At 50.3% G+C, this 17,325-nt stretch overlaps 1 pseudogene; it reads right to left on the minus strand.

The window, feature by feature from the left end:
- Positions 1–7,125: 7,125 nt before the first annotated feature.
- Positions 7,126–7,305, minus strand: LOC115651758 (annotated as a pseudogene).
- Between the last annotated feature and the right edge of the window lie 10,020 nt (positions 7,306–17,325).

Raw genomic sequence — 17,325 nt, forward strand, 5'->3', positions numbered from 1 at the left:
TTAGGTCGAATTTAGCAGTGTTATATCAATTTAACCCTGCACCCATCCACATGACTAAGCCATTTTTGTCAACTTAAAGGGCTTTTAAAATCGATTTCTATACTCCTCCTCAATGAGGGGATTAGCACTGAAATCGACATCGTCGGTTCGAAATTGGGATAGTGTGGACGCAATTTGATGGTATTGGCCTCTGGGAGCTATCCCAGAGTGCTCCATTGTGACTGCTCAGGACAGTGCTCTCAACTCAGATGCACTGGTCAGGTAGACAGGAAAAGCCTCATGAACTTTTGGATTTCATTTCCTGTTTGGCCAGTGTGGCAAGCTGATCAGTACAGGTGACCGTGCGGAGCTCATCAGCAGAGGTGACCATGGAGTCCCAGAATCGCAAAAGAGCTCCAACATGGACCGAATGGGAGATACTGGATCTGACTGCTGTATGGGGAGACGAATCCGTGCTATCAGAACTCCACTCTAAAGATGAAATGCCAAAATATTTGACAAAATCTCCAAGGGTATGAAGGACAGAGGCTATAACAGGGACCCGAAGCAGTGCAGCATGAAACTTAAGGAGCTCAGGCTAGCCTACCAAAAAACCAAACAGACAAACAGACACTCTGGGTCAGACCCCCAAACAAGCCGCTTCTATGATGAGCTGCATGCAATTCTAGGGGGTGCCCCCACCACTACCTCACCCCTTTTCATGGACTCCTGCAAGAGGGAAGTCTCACGCAACACGGATGAGAATTTTGGGGATGAGGAAGATGAGGAGGAGGAGGAGAAGGAGGGTAGCGCACAGCAGGAAAGCGGAGGAAGCGTTCTCCCCAACAGCCAGGAACTATTTATCACCCTGGAGACAATACTCGTTCCAACGTGGGCTCCTGGACCTTCATGGTGGAGAAGGTACCTCTGGTGAGTGTACCTTTGTAAATGAAAGCTACTGGAATGCATTCAAGCAACATCCATTCTTTATCTCTCTGTGTTATCCTCAGGAGAGCAATATCATCCATGGACACCTGGCTGAAATAGGGAAATTTTATTATGGGGACATTCAGAGGCAAAATACAACCTTGTTCTGAAAGCACATGTGTTATGCAATGTTAAGAGCTTGGTTCACCATTAAAGAGTCTGCCCATTGTTCTTTAAAAATGTGTCTTTTTAAATACTACGCTCCCTTTTTTCCCCCTGCAGCTGCAAATGTTTCAACGCTCCCCCTTTCATCTCCGTCCCAGAGGCTAGCGCAGATAAGAAGGCAAAAAAACCACACTTTTAAAAAACGAGTTGGGTCGCAGAAGCCCCTTTGGGACTGTCACCTGCTGTGCCTGCCTCTGAGTCAGTTTTTCCTGCCAGCTTGGGACTTCAGTGCCTGTTTGAGCCATACGTACTTCCCTGCTGCAAACACAGATCCAAGTCTGAACCTCGTCCCCCACAAGCTGCAGGCTTAGCTGAAAACAGCTTAAGAAGTGCTGCCCTCTCCGGTACTGAGCTACCCAGCTCCCAATGGGGTCCAAACCCCAAATACATCCCTTTTACCCTGTAGAAGCTGTAAAATCCTGTGACCAGGGCAGCGCCTAGCAGCCTGTGCATCTACCTGCCAGCACGAAAGCTCGTAAGGCACTAATCCGGGTAATGGCAGCTGGGTGCCAGAGGACTGAAGAGTCAGCAGAGTGACGCAGTGGAAGTGTGCTGGGCCCATCACCCAAAAGTTAATGGATCAAAACCCTCCTCTGCTGCGTAGGTGTTTGTTTCTTAGGCCTTCGAGTGAGGCAGTGACTAGCAGAGCACCACGAGGCAAAAGGTGACTGAGGTGAGGTGATGGCCTGCCAGGGAGCTTTCTGCTCCCTGGGCATGGCGAGGGCCTCCTGTCCTGGAATGAGGCTGTGGTGCTTCCTGGTCCCCCTTTCTCACCCACGCTGGCAGGCGGCTGCTTCGCGAGAGCACAAGGGAGGCTCTCGGGATGCTAGGCAGCGCTGTGTGGCTGTCAGGGGAAAGAGCTGAGGCTCCCAACTCGAGCTGCCATTGACTCGCATGGCTCTGCGTGCCGTCATCCGGGGCAGGCCAGGCTGTGGACGTGACTCAGGCTTGGGCAGCATGGCTGCACTTTCTAGACGAGGCATGAGGCTGGCCAAGGGCTTTGCACAGCCTACAGGGAAGTGGGAAGGAGGCATCTTTGAGCCAGCGTGTCTAGTCAGTTTCTCGCTTGCCACTTGGGTGGAGACTGGAGGGGAGCAAAACTTTCCTGGCTGAAAGTTTGGTGCTCGTCCTTGAGGATTAAGCCTGAGCCTCCAGCACGGCTGCTGGGAGATGGGTTTCTGAATGGCATCCAGCTCGCTCTTCAGGCCACCAGCTGAAAGCACTGAGGCCAAGAGGGGTGGTTTTGAGGTGACAAAAGGGGGGCCTTTGAGACTCCCAGCAGGTCTTGTGGAGCAAGAGAATAGCATAAACTTATGGCCAGCCCCGGGTGGGCTTAAACCACCATCCTTTTGGTTAACAACCAAAAGCACTGACTCAATGCACCACAGAGACACATATAGCTGAGGCTGTCTTGAGTGCAAAAGTCATCGGTGGCTTGCACAGTGCCAAGAATGCAACCTGTGAGGCAGGAGGTGGCTGATGCCTGCAGCGGAGATCCCAGAAGTTCATAAGGGAGAGAGACTCCTACATGCCCTTAGTAACAAGGGTTTGAGGTTCACTGAGGCCAGTAAGGGGGTTACCATGTCAGCCCTGTAACCCTGGGTGTCAGGTAGCGGTGCAGCTGTGATCTAGAGCTCGGATTCCAACAAACAACCAGCAGCCCACAGCCTCCCCCTGGGTCTGCCCCGCCTGGTTCCTCCTTACAGGCCGACCTTACCCTCCTTCCAGCCCTGGATTTGACCCCTAATCATCCTACTGCCACTCAGAACCACAGAAGTGGAGGTGCTAAAGGAGGGAGGGGTGACTCTAGAGTGGAGTTCTTCTCTAAAGATGGCTGGCAGAAAGGTGGTGCTCAGCTCTGTCAGCGACCTGCCCAGTGGCCTCACTGCCAGGGGATACAGACATTTCTGTAAGGCACATTAAGGGGCCATTTGGCTTTGAAGCAAATGCAATGAATGTGCATTTATGAGAGGGAATTTCCATCATTTTACTAGTTGTTCATCAGTGGTCTAATGAATAAGGCATTAACTTCTGAAACCAGAGATTGTGGGTTCAAGTCCCATCTAGGGTGAAAAGCTACTTTCTTCCTGTATATTGCAAGGAAACCTTGGTCTTCCTTTCAGCAAGGAAGGTGGGAGATGTTTGAGCACAAAGTCCTGGATCTTGGGAACAACCACCAAGGATATTAGAAGGCTCAGTCTGGTGACCTAATGGATGCAACCACACACCCCCATCCCAGGGCAGTTCCATCTGAGACCCAGGATCCATGGAGTAACATTCCCCTCCTAACCTGACAGGTGGGCTGTGTATATGATGGTGGAGGGCAGCAGGAGGAGAGTTTGCACTAGTGCTGCCTGGGCTGTATCTGCACCAAGGATAAAGGGAGGGGGTCATGCAGCCTGTACCTGACATTCCACAGTGCTACATTCACTCCAGGAAGAAGTCAAATGCTACACCAAGGGTGGTGAATTCCCATGTGAGCACACAGTGCCCCTGTACACACATCAACTGCAACAAAAAAGACACAAAGTGCACACTGAGGAGACAGCTGGTTTGGTTCCAGGTTGCTTTTATTTCCAAAGGTACTGACATGATCTCGCTTCTTTTATCCACAGGCAGAAACGCAATGGAGGGAAATCTCACATCCCTGAGCTGCCAGATGACGGTGAAAGGAAGAAAATGCACTGCAATGAAATTTAAAAAACATTCATAAACAATTTAACAATGAGAAGTAATTAAATAAAAAAAATCCAATGGACACACATGCTGGTGGCTTCTTCCCACCCCAGAGAGTGAGGGGCAGGGAGTGTGTGAAAGGCAAGTGGTTAAGTCTGAGGGAGCATATTCATATTTCATACAAGTTAAACAAATTATAGCCGCCAGCTACAAAATACTCCACTTGGTAACATCAATACAGAATATATCAATCCACAAGCAATACAGCCATACACAGCTAAGACAGGGTGTCCACTTAACACCAGAGTTTCCACGGCCAAATAGCTGGAAGTGCCTTCACAGTCACTGCTAAGCGAAACAACATTGTGCAGAACCAAGAGCAGCCCTGCTGTGCCGTTAGGAAGGCCTGCAGGAAACTCAGCAAAACAATCTATGATTCTGTGCTTCTGCTTAGTAGTTATCAAGTGTGATCAATGAAACGGGGGGATAGCTCCCTTGATTGGACACCCAGCCAGCCAGTAGCTATAAAATCCTTCTGAGGCCTTGTCTACACTATGACTTTAGGTTGAATTTAGCAACCTTACCTCGATTTAACCCTAGACCCATGCACACGACAAAGCCCTTTTTTTCAACTTAAAGGGCTCTTTAAATCGATTTCTTTACTCCACCTCCACTGAGGGGATTAGCACTGAAATCATCCTTGCTGGGTCAAATTTAGGGTAGTGTGGACGCAACAATGGTATTGGCCTCCGGGAGCTATCCCAGAGTGCTCCATTGTGACCGCTCTGGAGAGCGCTCTCAACTCAGATGCACTGGCCAGGTAGACAGGAAAAGGCCTGCGAACTTTTGAATTTCATTTCCTGTTTGGCCAACGTGGCGAGCTGATCAGCACAGGTGACCATGCAGAGCTCATCAGCATGATGTGCACATTGCCGGGGCACATTGCCCAGCCCGTACTTTGTGAGAAGTCTATGACCATGTCTATGTCCTCATCACGCTTTTCACCGCAGTGCTGTTGCCTCCTTGCCTGGTTTTGCTTTTGCAGCTTCTGGTTCTGTGCTGAAAAAAGGCAGGAAACAATTGTCTGCCCTTGCACTGATAGAGGGAGGGGTGACTGATGGCATGGCTTACAGGGAATTAAAATCAACAAAAGGAGTGGCTTTGCATCAGAGAGAAACACAAACAACTGTCACACAGAATGACCCCCTTGAGGATTGAACTCAAAACCCTGGGTTTAGCAAACCGTTGATTTCACAAAACAAATCAGGTCAATTTCTTGTTTTGATCAATCTAGCTTTTGTATCTTTGGCTGAGAGCAAACAGTGCAGTACAACTATTAGCCATCGTCATCTCCTGGCTGCTTGGCAGAAGATGGGAATGATCTGGCTGAGTCACTCCCATGTCTGCCCAGGTGACCCAACTGACCTCCCTGAGATCAGCTAAAAGAGCACCTAGGAGTACGGTAACGACTACCAATCATAATGGACTTTCTGCCACCAAAAGCCTATGAGCTGCTGCTCTGTAGCAATGCAGTCCCATGTCTGCCAGAACCCAGGAGATGTATGGTGACGGTGAGCTGAGCGGGCTCCATGCTTGCCGAGGTATGGCATCTGCTCAGGTAACCCAGGAAAAAAGGCATGAAATGATTGTCTGCCATTGCTTTCAAGGAGGGAGGGAGAGGGGAGTCTGATGACATGTAGCCAGAATCACCCACGACACTGTTTTTGCCCCATCAGGCATTGGGATCTCAACCTGGAATCCCAATGGGCAGCGGAGACTGTAAGAACTGTGGGATAGCTACGCACAGCTATCCACATTGCAATGCTCTGGAAGTCGACGCTGGCTTCAGTACTGTGGACGCAGTCCACCGACTTAATGCACTTAGAGCACTTTGTGTTGGGACACACACAACGAACTGTATAAAAACAATTTCTAAAAAAATGACTTGTATAAATTTGACCTTATTTCATAGAGTAGATATACCCCAAGACACTTGATCACAGGCTTGGATTGGCTAAGAAACTACTTATACTTTGGACTGATCTACACTGAGGGGGACAGAGTCAATGTAAGATACACAACTTCAGCTATAGGAATAGTGTAGTTAAACTTGATATACCTTATTTTGATTTATCTCCTGTCCTCACAACACAGGATTGATAACTGTAGTTCCCCCATTCACTTCACTTCAACCTCTTATTCTACCAAAGTTCTAGAGTCAACAGAAACATATTTGGGAATAGATTTATTGACAAGACACAATAAACCAAAGCCTAATAAACCAATTATTACCTACTAAGCCAGTGGGAATATATCCTTTGATCTAAGCTCTAAAAAGGCAAAAAGCAATGCTGACACCCTTGGATGTTACACAGCCTCTCTGCCCCCACCTCTTTCTACCTCGCCATGACGAGCTCCCAGACATGCACCAAACACCATTCACATGACTTTGAGAACTAGGTAACTGAGTGAGGATCACTTCCCTGAAATGACTCCAATAGAGGAATTCAGAGCAAGAACCATTAACACAGAATTCTGTTCAAAGACAGAGAAGTCTTTCAGCCTCCTTCCTCTCGCTGGTTCCTCTCATTCCTTCTGTTCAAAGACAGTTCCCTGTACACTCCTAGTTTGCACAAACCCACTCACTGACCTGTGACTAGCAGTCTCTGACTGTTAACTCTTACAGCAAACCAGGGCAAAGAAAGCCAATGCAAGTGCTAAGCCCCAATGCTCTTTTCTGCTCCTTTCCCACAGAACTATCTCAAAGGTACAGTCAATGGCATCAAATCAATTCCTTACCATGGTAAGGCCTCGGGCATTGGTGCACCCCAGTCCCTCTGAGGTGATCGGCTGATTCCTTCCAGCCTTAAACTCTAGGAATGTGACTCAAAGGGCCCCGACTTTCCTCCTCGTCGGGGCACAACATTTACAGAGACTGTTCTCTAAGTTAAAACGGTGGCTTTTCCCAACGGGAAAGGGATGGAAAATTTCTCTTCCATGGGGAGACGAGGGAAAGAACGATCCAAACCACGCAATTAATGCTGGAAGGTGTACTAAGGAGAGCAGTTTAAGAACCGACACAGAATAGACTAAGAAAGCAGCTGTTTAACTGACCTACAAACAACGAGAAAGTAGAATCTGCAAGAGCAGCCTTTCAACTCAGAGGCCTAATAATAAGATGTAACTAAGAACTGACCAAAAATTTACAAATGACTCAAAGCCTTACTCAGTACAAACCAAACGGGAACATAAACAACACCACTTTTCTTCGCTGCTCTTCAGCCATGATATTCTCCCCATAGGGAGGTCCACTGTTCCTAGAGGTTCAGTGCGACACTAACAGGTCTACGTGTGCACTGGGTGGAGGAAGCTGCTACTCCCTCCATGTCTCTGTTCCAAAAATCAGTTTAATAGCTAGTCCTGAGATAGAGGAAGTATCTGTTATTAAAGTGATAAGAACAGATTTAACATTTTGATTCCAGCCAATGTTAAAATGATCTAATATATAGGTTAATAAAAACATTTCTAGTCCTCTGCATAGAATGCTTAAATTATGCAAAAATAGCAAGTTTGGTTTAAAAAGTCATAAAAGACAAGACATCCTGAATCTGACACTTGGTGAAATCTAAGTCCAGAGCACACAACTGATTTGGGGGTTGTGCCCTGCTTCTTAACAGGCTGCCCTGAGGTTGCCACTCACAGTCATGAGCTACTCCAGACTCCTCGAGCCCTCTCATGGATCAGTAACTGGTTAGCAGATAGGAAAGAAAGAATAGGAATAGTCTGTTTTTGCAACGAAAAGGGGTAAATAGCTGGCTTCCAAAGTATGAGATGAGACTACAGACATTAGGGCTGGTCAGTTTAGACAAGAAATGACTAAGGAGGGATACCATACAGCACCAGTTCTCAACCAGGTGTCTGCCAAAAAAAACCCTGGCTTGACCCACCTCCACAGGCCACCAAGCCTGCCTGCCTGGTTGGAAAGGAGAGTGGGGAGGAGAAAGGGCCCAACAAAAAATTGCAGCATCACTGTAGAAGAGAGAGATCTTCCCCTACCATCATCAATAAGGATTGTATCACAGCCACTGACTCCCAGAACAGAAATAGCAAAAGTCCAACTAGAATTCTGCTTTCTTTTCACAACAAAGAGATAACAACCTCACAAAACTGAGTAAAAACTCACAAATGTCACTCTTCAAGAAACCCTTCAACTTTAAAAAAAAAAAAGGAAGAAAATAGAGGAAACAGAGATTTTATAAAATCTGAAACAAACCCAAAAACTGCTGCAGAGTCACTGCCAGGGAAAACGCACGATATGCTACAGGAAGAGTGACTACACTGACTGCCCACTAAGCCTCTCACTTTTAGAGAAAATTTAATTGAACTAATTTAAATCCTGAGTGTGATCATTGGAACCAGGGACACTGGAAGCAAAACCAGCACCTTGACCAATGACTCGCTCTGCTGCACGCAGTGCACCAGGGGTATGGAAATTGGAGTCCCTGGCCGGGCCCCAGGGCTCAAAGGAGTCTTTTCTCAGGGACGACAGGTGAGGGGGCAGAATTGCTCTCCTGAGACAGTCCTGCTGATGCCCTGGCACATGGCAAAGGGAGCCGGGCGGAAAGCCAGAAGACAATCTCCCACTGCTGTGTTAGCAGGCTAAAAATCGGAGGAAACGCCCACACCTGGTAGGAATGGATGTTTGTTTGTGTGTGTTGTGGGGTGTCTCACCTTGGCTGAGTTCCTTCATGCTGTCCCTGGTGTGTAAAGACAGAGGCAAGTTTGAATGTCTTTGAATTGTTGTTAGTGTTGAAGTTGTGGGCCCTAGGTTTAAGTGGCTACACCTGTGTCCTGGTACAGTTTGGTCCTGATGTGTAAAAGGCTGCTGGGGGGGGAGCGTGTTCTGCAGTGAGGTAGCAAAGGTTAGTTGCTGAGGTGGTGCATGCACCCTGAAAGTTGTGCACCCCAGCTCCAAGTCTCAGAGTTGCATAAACCCATCCACTGAGCTCTGACCAAGAAATTCACCCTGCTAACTCTTAGAGGAAAACAGGCCAAAGAAAGTGTATGCAAGTGCTAGACCGCAGCCCCAATGCTCTTTTTGATGCCTTCCCACAGAACTTTCACTCCATACCAGTTGAGTTCCTTGCTGTTTCTTGTCTAAGCGCTGAATGCATGTGCTATACCGAACCCTGAGCTGATTGTGCTCAACACAGCCTGGCCTGTTCCTGTCTCTGTGGCACAGTGGGTCAGCGTGTTTGGCTGATAATTGAAAGGATGGTGATTCAAGTCTACCCAGGGACAGCAGAAAGGCCATGCTGCTTTCTTGCTTCCCTGAAAGCTGCTAGGAGCCTCAAAGGTCCTGTTTTGCTGCCTCAGTGCTTTCAGCTGGTGGCCTGAAGACTGGGCTGTTTGCCATTCAGAAACCCATCTACTGGCAGCCTTGTCAGAGGCTTAGGCTTAATCCTCAAGGTCAAGCGCAAAACCTTCTGCCGGGATCATTTCGCTCCCTTCCTGCCTCTGCCCAAGCGGCAAGGGAGAAGCGGATGAGACACGCCGGCTCAAAGACACCTCCCTCCCCCTTTCCTGTACGCTGCGCTTCATGCCTCGTCAGGAAAGCACAGCCATGCTGCCAGATCCTGAATCACATCCGCAGCCTGGCTCGCCCCAGCTGATGGCGCGTAGAGCCACGCGAGTCAATGGCAGGTCGAGTCGGGAACCTCAGCTCTTTCCCCTGACAGCCACACACACAGCACTGCCTGGCGTCCCGAGAGCCTCCCTCGCGTTCTCCTGCAGCAGCTGCCTGCTGGTGTGGGTGGGAAAAGGGGACCAGTGCGGCCTCATTGCGGGACAGGAGGCCCTCGCCACGCCCAGGCCTGCCTCTTGCCTTCAGCCCAGGCAGCCAGAGGTGCCAGGGAGCTCCCTGGCCTCGCCTCAGGCACCTCTTGCCACATGGCCCAGGCTCTTGGTGCTCTGCTGGTCACTGCCTCGCTTGAAGGCCCAGAAGAAAAAGAAATAAGCACATGCATAGCAGAGGATGGCTTCAATCGATCGACCTCTGGGTTATGGGCCCAGCATGTTTCTAACATGCTACTCTGTTGGCTTTTCAGCCCTGCTTGCCACCCAGCCACCACTATCCGGATTAGTGTCTTACGAGCTCTCGCGTTGGCAGGCAGCGGCAGGTCCTTCAGTGCTGCCAAAGACGCAGAGCGAGTGAAGGACCTGCTGCCACTGAAAACTCGGATGCCGCCCAGTGAGTACAAGCGCCGCAGCCAATGGTGCCTTTTTTATGTCTGCTCCCCCACTTTAGGCCCCCGAATCTTCTGGGTGGCCCTGCTTTTAGGGAGAATGTTCCGCTCCTGCTGGGACCACAAGACATCCCAGAGCAGAGAGGGTGGCCAGCAGAGCGGTGCCAGGGTAGCCTGAGACTCTTCCCCACACCGCCTTTCCCTGACTATGAAGCCTGGCCCTGGCACTCCTCCTTTTAAATGCCATGTGCACAAGAGGAAGAGCATGGCAGCTGCAGGGACCAAAGTTGTGGATATTAGTTGAAGCAGTGAGAAACAACCATATGGTCAATCCACAGGACTCTCTAGCCAGACTTAATTTCTAGGACCCCAAACTATAGCAGCCAGCCCATTGAACCGGCAGGACCAAAGACCTGTCTCCAGTGGGCATCTGTCACCCAGCATGAGGGAGAAAAACCTCACTCTAGTTCATCGTGAGAGAGGGACCAAGCACATTGAGCTCCAGGGCTTTGCAGCAAACCAACATACGTGCAGAGGTCCCACTGAGCTTTGAACGCAGATTGCAGGATTCAGAGTCCTAAGTGCTGCCCATTACACCACAGGACATGCTCCTAGTTTACTTCCTAGACTCCTGTGACTCTCAGGTGGCTGGTTTTCACTCTGCACTTATTGCTTCCCACCAGCGGCTTCCTCTCGTGAGACTCTCTCTCCTCCTCCAGCAACTGTGGTCCTGCACTATCAGATCCATGGGGTCCTGCCCTGAGTCCCAGCATCCCTCTGCTTTGTCTCCATTCTCTGCAGTCCGCAAAAATGTCAGGGGAGGCCGCCCCTCCCTTCACTCGGTCCTCCCGCTCAAATCAACCACTGCAGCCTCATCTCCTGGAACTCGGCCAGCTGTCGCTTGATCCAGTAGTACAGTCACACGCTGACTGGCTCCTCAGTCTGGATGCCCTTGTGGAAATCCCAGAGGTGACGCTGGGGGAAGGGGTGGAGTGGGGGCAGGGCTTAGAGAGGAAAGGGGGGATTTGTCCCGGACCCCCTACTCCTCTAGGGCTGGCCCTGAAGGGAAGCACTGACTATCACAATGACAATAAAACTGACCAGCCTTGCGAGGGAGACTGAGGGAGATCTGCACTCATCAGGTCTCTTCTCTCCCGCAAGGTGAGCCAGACACTGCTCTCTCCTGGCTCTCACTCTAGCAACTGGATGCCAAGGAGCCATTTCACCACAGTAAGTGCATTGAGTGCCCCTGTGGTGCTGAGGGGGCTGGTGCTGCTGCTGGCTATGGGGTTGGCAGGGGGGCTGATGTCTGCACAGACTCTCAGCTGCCAGGCCGGAGGGGGCACTTGGGACCTTACCAGGCTGGCTCAAGGAAGATGGGGGGTTGACAGAGCAATACAGACGCTCTCCAGAGCACGGAGCAGCAGCCGCCCATGCAGCCAGGCAATGTGCATGTCCCACAGCCTGGAGCCGAGGGGGAGGCGGTAGCAGCTGTTCCAGTTCCTCAGGGACAGGCCCTGTCAGACAACAGCCACTTCTTACTCACCACAGCTAAGGGCATCGGGTTCCTCCAGTGGAGGTGTGGAGCAGCCGTTCGTTTTCCTGTTCGCACTCCTCTGTGGTGTGAAAACCGGGGAGGGGAGGCAGAAGACCCACTTCCCTCCCAAAATGACACCCAATGGAGGAAGCCAGGACAACAGGGTGGGGCGGCAAGTGGTGGCCAGACTCTCACCACCAGGGTCTAGTCTAGCTCAGGGTCCAGCTCAGCTCTTCCCCTGCACCACTTGCCCCCAGTCCCCTTCTGCCACCAGGTCAACCCGGGAACTCAGGCAGGAACCGGGTGAGGCAGCAAGTCAAGATGAGCAAGGCAGGCCAAAGTGAGTTTTGTCTTCATAGGCCGCTCACAATGACGTCCTTTTTGTATGCAACTGCTGCAAAAACATCCCCGACAGAGAAGCAACAGGCCAAAACTTTCTGAGACAGTTGCCAAATTAGCTCAGTTGGGAGAGCATTAGACTGAAGATGTAAAGGTCCCTGGTTCAATCTCAGGTTTTAGCAGGCCCTTTCCTTCCTCTTTGTGCAGTGGCAGCATGTTTTCTGGGAGCACAGCAGTGCCTGCAGCCCAGATGAGTTCCTGATCTTGTGCTCTGCAGTAGGAAAACATAGAATAGGATTCTGCCCCTAGTTGGCCCACCTGACCTTTACCAACATGGCAGGAAGTGAGTGAGAAAGGATGGCCCTCAGGAATGGTGCCAGAGGGCTGCTGGGCAGGGATTAGGGATGAAAACTCCTCTGTGCAACTGAGCAAGGGCAGTACCAGGGAAGGGGCATCTGTAAAAGTGGCCATGTGGAAGATGGCAGGGATTTGGGGGCCCAGGAGGAGGTGCTTAATGTTCAGTGCCTTGGAGCAGCTGGACTTGGCCATGGTGGGTGTTCAGGAAATGCTCATTAACAGCTCTAGAATAGCTAGATAGGCAGAGGGTGATAGGAGGAAGGGCTCATTTCTCTGGTCCTCCTGGCCAGGGAAGAAGGATGGGATTGGAATCTTGTTCTTCACATTCACAGTACAAGTATAGAAGGTGCTGGAGGGCATTACTGGTAGATTTTGTGCTATGTGACACTAGTTACTGTTATATTAGTGTTTATGGTCCCCCAGTTAAGGCGTGAAAGGAAAGTTCCGTGGAAGGAACTGGCTCCCTTCTTCTGGACCGCATGGTGTTTGGTGTTGGGGCAGGATTTCAATTGTTGCAGCTGGCCTGAGGACTGTCGGTCCTGTTTTCCTAACCATCAGAGGAAACTCTTCTATGATGAGCACTACCTGGTGCAGGTCTGTAGTGAGGTTGGCTTAGAAGATGTGTTTCTCCATAGTGGAACCAGTGGAGGGCGGGTGGTAGCCTCCTATTCCTCTGACCCGAGTTCACACTAGCCGCAGAGGGGATACACCTTTCTGCAGTGACAGGCCAGGAGTTGCATTGTCTGGATTATGTGAAAGAGCATGTTCACAGCCCAGTGCAAGGTGGTGCTAATGGACTGTTTGGATCACACAGCTCTCACCATGTGCTCAATGTGGGCAATTCCCTGACCCATAGCATAGAATATTGGAAGCTGAACATTCAGAGCTTGCAAGATAAAGGAGCAGGGGGGCGAGGCCTGGCGGTGTTGGCAGAATGGGAAAGCATCAGAGAATTTTATGACAACCAGGGGGATTGGTAGGAGTCGGTGAGGCGGGAGGGAGGAGTTGGAGGCTTTGTTCTGGTGATCGGGCAAACACCACAACATTAAAGAAACCAATGGTGCCAAGTCCTGCAGTGTCACCTGTGGGATTTCCAGAAGCCCATCCAGGCTGCGGAGCCAGTCAGTGTGTGACTGTATGACCGGATCAAGCGACAGCTGGCCGAGTTCCAGGAGATGAGTCTGCAGTTGGCCGATATAAGCGGGACCACCAAGTGAAGGGAGGGCCGGCCTCTCCTGACATTTTTGCGGACTGCAGGGAATGGAGACAAAGCGGGGATGCTAGGACTCGGGGCAGGACCCTACCGATCTGATAGTTCAGGACCACAGTCCCTGAAGGAGGAGAGAAAATCCCGCGAGAGGAAGCCACTGGTAGGAAGCAATAAGTGCAGAGTGGAAGCCAGCCAGCCGAGAGGCATAGAGGTCTAGAAAGTAAAAGAGCAGCAGGTTCCATGGTGTAATAGGCGGCACTCAGGAATTTGAATCCTGGAATCAGAGTTCAAGTCTCAGTGGGACGTCTGGAAGATATGTTGGTTTGCTGCAAAACCTTGGAGCTCAACATGCTTGTTTATCCTGTTGCTGGCTGAACTAGAATGATGTTTTTTTTCTTTCTCCTCCTCCTGGATCACTGATGCCCATTGGTCTTTGGTCCAACTGGTTGCTACAGGGTGGGGTCCTAGAACTTAACAGTCTGGCTAGAGATTCCTGCTGGTTGACCTGATTGTTGGGTCTCTTTCTGCTTCACCCGATGTCCACAACTTTGGTCCCTGTAGCTGCAGCTCTTCCTCTTGCCCTCATGGCATTTAAACGAAGGAGTGCCAGGGCCAGGCTTCCCAGGCTGGAGCCCAGCACACCTCTCCTCCTCTCGGCACCTAGAGCAGAGGCAGCGGGTGCTGACAGTTCCAAGAGAAGGCTTAAAAGCCACACAACAACTGAGGTCAGGGCAAGAGGTCAGGGCAGGACCATGCCTATGTGTGGCCTTCAGACAGGCACAAAAACACTCAGCCAGCCTGCTCCCTGCCATGCCAAACACCCACTAAAGGCCATCTGCAGACGCTCTGTGGCCATTATCGGAAATGGTAGAAAGCAGGGCCAGCCCCTCTGGTGAGGCCTCCTACCGTTCCCACTCAAGTTGCTCACTTTTGCAGTGGGGCAGGAGATTTACCTCAAGAGGCTTTTCGCCAGCTGGCGAGAAGCAGAGAAACACCCAGGCTCCCAAGGTGCTATGTAGCAACCCCCTCAAGCACAGGGACTGGCGCACATTTGGAAGAGGGAAACTGCACTACACACTGGCCTGGGCAGCCGCCCATTTTCTTTGGCAAGTCAGGAAGGCCAAAGGCTAGACTGGAAGCACCTGGGGCTTCTGCCCCAGCCTTTGTGACACCCATCCCCCAACTCCTTCCCGGGCTCTAGCTGCAGCCAGAGCATTGGCCTGAGCAGCCCAGAAGTGGTTCCAGCCCTGAAGAGAGTGGGACTTTCAGCACAATGGTAAAACTGCACAAGCACAACCATGAAGGGACTTGAACTCTCAGTCACCTGACTTGAAGTCAGGCACCTTATCCATTAGGTTGCATATGAGAAGGCCCTCCAAACACTACTTTGGAAAAGGCAGACACTGATGCATCAAACGAAGTGGGGATTCACCCATGAAAGCTCATGCTCCAATACTAACAATGCTGTTAGTCTATAAGGTGCCACACGACTCTTTGCTGCTTTTGCAGACACTGTGTGTCATGGTACAATTCCCCACTCTGAACCTTAGTGTCCAAAAGATGGGGTATCAGCATGAATTCCTCTAAGCTTAATTACCAGCTTAGAACCTGTAGCGCTGCCACCAACCAGGAATTCCAGTGTCTGGTACACTCTGGTCCCCTCAAAACCTTGCCCGGGGACCCCGCAAGACCCAGACCCTCTGGATCTTAACACAAGGAAAGCAAACCCTTTCCCCCACCGTTACCTCTCCCAGACTTCCCCTCCCTGGGTTACCCTGGAAGATCACTGTGATTCAAAATCCTTGAATCACAAAACAGAGAGGAAAACGTACCTTCTCCCCTCATTCTCTCTCCCCCTCCCAGATTTTCCCTGAGAGAGACAGTAATCTTAACACAGAGAGAATTTAGCCTCTCTCTCCCCCTTCCCTCCTTTCTCCCCACCAGCTCCCTGGTGGATTCAGACCCCGTCCCCTGGGGTCTCACACCAGAATAAAAAAAACAATCAAGTTCTTAAACAAGAAAAGCTTGAAAAACAGTAGAAATTATCTTTGTAAATTTAAAATAGAATAAGTACAGGGTCTTTCAGCTATAGATACTGAGAACACCCTCCCAGCCTAAGTATACAAATACAAATTAAAATCCTTTCAGCAAAAATACAAATTTGAACTCCTTTCAGCCAAATACACAATTAAACTCCTTTCAGCCAAATGCAGATTTGCAAATAAAGAAAACAACCATAAGCCTAACTTGCTTTATCTACCTAGTACTCACTAGTCTGAACTTATAAGAGCCTGTATTGGAGAGAAACCTGGTTGCACATCTACTCCCTCAGAGCCCCCAGAGTGAACAACAACCAAAACTAACAGCACAGCACAAAAACTTCCCTCCCTTAAGATTTGAAAGTATCCTGTCCTCTGATTGGTCCTCTGATCAGGTGACAGCCAGGCTTACTGAACTTGTTAACCCTTTACAGTCAAAGAGATATAGAGTACTTCTGTGCTATTAACTTTTCTTATTTGTTTATGACACTGTGTTTCTCAGGTCAGCTACTGAAGGGAGCTGAGACTCTGGGCACAAGAAGTCAAGTTCCCAGTGAGATGTGAGACTTAATTCTCTGGAGCCGGATGCAGGGCTTTGGCAGGGAGGCTCAGACATGGGGCATTGTGGTGCAGCTGACGGACCAGCTGTCTAGGTGCGGAGATTTAGTCTCACTGAGGAGGAGGAGGAATCCTGCTGATAGGCAGTGGCCAAGGCCGGTGCAACCACTAGGCGAACTAGTCAGCAGCCTAGGGTGCCAAGTGGTTGGGGGAACCAAAAAGTGCACTCAGGGGAGGCAGTGGAGTGGAGGTGAGCTGGGGCAGTTGGCTGGGGGGGGGTGCAGGGGGAGGGCTGCCTGCAGCAAGTAATGGGGGTGGGGCGTGCACGTGAACTGCTCCCTGTCCCAGCTTACTTCTGCTCCATCTTATCCCCTGAGCACTGTTAGGCCTGAATAAAGATATAGCAGACAAAACCAGGTATGCCAACCTGACCAAAGTCAGGCTAACAGAGGTTTGTGAGTAATCCCTGAGTGGAAGACACTGAGAAGCAGCAACATGTCTCACAAGCGCTGGGAAAAAGTGAGATAAGAGAGAAGCTGCGTTCCTGGCATAGTACCAGATGTGCTGTGTTAGGGTAGCTCGTTCGAAGAACTGATAAGAGCCCTAGTTTCCCAGCCTCCTTGTCTTCACTCCCTGGTTTTGTTCTTTGTTTGTTTTTAACTCCTCTACATTTCTAACTTTAGGCATGCATGTATACTAAAGATGTCTAGTTTCTAGTTGTTAGAAGAAGGGGGTGGGTTGCTCTCGTGAATAATTTATGACGCGACGGAACTGTCTATATAGGCTTATACTAAGATGTAAAGGGCAGGCTGGTTCCCTCTGGAGATGAGCTGCTCTCTATTGATGCGTGCACTTGTGAATAAAGAGCTTTTGATCGGACCTTGCTGGTGTTGCCTGTCTCTCTCGCGGTCAGACAACGAACTTTGCCGTCGAGGTTAGAGTCCCTGACATCTTTGGTGACTCCCCCGGGACCCGTCTGACTCTCCGGAGGGGGATCGGACCCTGAGGCAACGCAGCGCACATCCTCCGGTTTAGAGGAGCCTTGCCTGGTGATCTGATCTCTGCGTCGGCGATAAGGTGTATTCTGTGAACCAGCTGAAGCTCGTAGAAATCCAGCAACGTCCACTTACCCGTTGAGTAGGGTCCAGGTTGTCAGGGTTAGAGTCCCTGACAACTTAGGCCTGGGTTAGAGTCCCAGTCCAGGTCTGGGTTAAAGTCTCAGTCCAGGTTTGC

The sequence above is a fragment of the Gopherus evgoodei genome, chromosome 4 (assembly GCF_007399415.2).
Source record: "Gopherus evgoodei ecotype Sinaloan lineage chromosome 4, rGopEvg1_v1.p, whole genome shotgun sequence".
Classification (NCBI taxonomy): Eukaryota; Metazoa; Chordata; order Testudines; family Testudinidae; genus Gopherus; species Gopherus evgoodei.